Below are 2214 nucleotides of genomic sequence, written 5' to 3'. Positions count from 1 at the left end.
ATGAATTCTCCTAAATTTTCGCTCAGTATTGTTGTTGCTTGGATTCACGTATTCATTTGTATCCAAAAACTATCGTTGATTGTTTCTTAAATCTTATGACGGTCGAACCAAGTCCTTAAAATGGTCACATCCGTGGATGATCTCTTCCTTTCTACCTTGATCCATTGTCTCAACTTTCAGCCGAATATCTCAAATTTTAAAATAACACAATGTTAATTAATTTTCTCAACTGGTAATCCTATTTTTCTTTAAAAAAAGGAATAGTATTGATGTGTAGAAAGAGACATGCAGTAACTACAAACAAAAATAAAAAAGATAATTTTATATAATTAGTTTAATTTACCTAAAATATAATTAATAAATTTTTAATTATTTTATTAATTCATATGATAATTAATTTTTAACACGTTTCTGAAATCAAAAGTAATACTCTTTCCTTGATGTTTGATGAATAATGCATTAATCATTATCCACATTAATCAAATTAATTAATTTCTAGTAAAAATGAAAAAACAATGTGAAGCCTTAACTTCTAAGTATATATCCACATTAATCATTCTCTGAGGATGAGCTGCTAAACCATATCTTTTTAGGTCTCTTTTCCTTTCTATTTTATTTTATTTTCTAATTTCCAACTAGCTTCCCTGAATCCTGATCCTTTTATAGTAGTAGATACTGAATCATTATCTATTATATATATACACTAAAGTAAACCACATCCACATCATCAACTTTTGTATTAACAAATGAGAAAAACTCTTGAAGCAAAGCAAAGGACACTCATAAGCACACAATTTGCCGTTGTTAATTACTTCAAAGTTTATTTCATCATCGTCATTGCAGAAAGACATGTGTCAAATGGCAATGTTATGGATAATAAGATATTCCACTTTTGGCCTAATTATATGCATAAGTACAGCCCAAGACACACACAACTGAATTCTTATTGGTTTTAGGGTCATTTGTCTCTATTAATTTCTCATATGTTCATCTAAAGTGTGGTTATCTGAGTCTTTTTGTCTAAATCACACAAAAGGATTTATGGGAAAAATATAAGATTCTTAGCTATTGAAATATTTTAGTAAATTATCAAAGTTAATTAGAAAAATAAGAATTACAAAGTCAAAAACATTCGATTTAAGTCCAATGGAACAAAGAATGAAGAAAATTATAGTGTTTGATTTCGGACTCGTTATCTAAGTCTCGATTAGTAATTTACTAGTATTTTTATCCGTAATGTTATTACGGTAATATAAATTTTTTAAAATTACAGTCCACTTTGTTTTTACCGTATAAATTATGCATGACACAAAAGATTTATAAAATCAAATTATTTTTACAAAAAAACAAAAATCGTAAGTTGACAAAAGTCTCTGACTAAGAAGACCAAGGTATTTATAGATAAAAAATTAAATAATAAATTTTTTTGTTATTATTTTTATATGAAAAAGTCTAATTTTTATTAATAATTAATTTTAACATTTGTTATCTAAAATTTAAAACAATTTAATGTGTATACTTTTATATTTAATTAGGTATTAACTGTTAAGTCTGTTGCACAAATAGAAATAATAGTAGATGAGAGAATTTAGGAAGGGAGTTTATTAATTTTGAAAAAAATATTTTCTCTCAATTTTAATAAGAGAGTGTCATGTGACACATTTGATTATTAAATTAGACAGTAACATATGATACATAATATATGTATATTTCAGTTTCAATTTTAATATTTTAATTTTAATTTTAATGCAATTAAAGAATGTCATGTTGCACATTTTGATTGTCAAATTAGTAATTAGTCATTAATATTGATAATGATATATAAAATAGATAGAGTGGTTGAAGGAATGAGAGAAATAGAGAAAGGAAGAGAGAGGAGGAGAGAACTCTTTAATTTTGGAGGGAAATATTTGATTTCAATTGCAATGAGGGAGTGACATGTGGCACATTTTGGTTGTAAAATTAGTAAGGAGGAGGGAAGAATTCTTTAATTTTGGATGGAGGGAAAGATTTGATTTCAATTACAATGAGAGAGTGACATGTGACACATTTTGGTTGTAAAATTAGTAAGGAGAAGAGGAGAATTCCTTAATTTTGAAAAGAAAGATTTGATTCTAATTGCAATGAGAAAGTGACATGTGATACATTTTGGTTGTAAAATTAGAGATATATAATAGAATATAATAGATATAATAGAATATATAATAGATGTCA

The sequence above is a fragment of the Arachis ipaensis genome, chromosome B04 (genome assembly GCF_000816755.2).
Source record: "Arachis ipaensis cultivar K30076 chromosome B04, Araip1.1, whole genome shotgun sequence".
Lineage (NCBI taxonomy): Eukaryota > Viridiplantae > Streptophyta > Magnoliopsida > Fabales > Fabaceae > Arachis > Arachis ipaensis.
Note: the sequence above shows the minus strand (reverse complement) of the source record.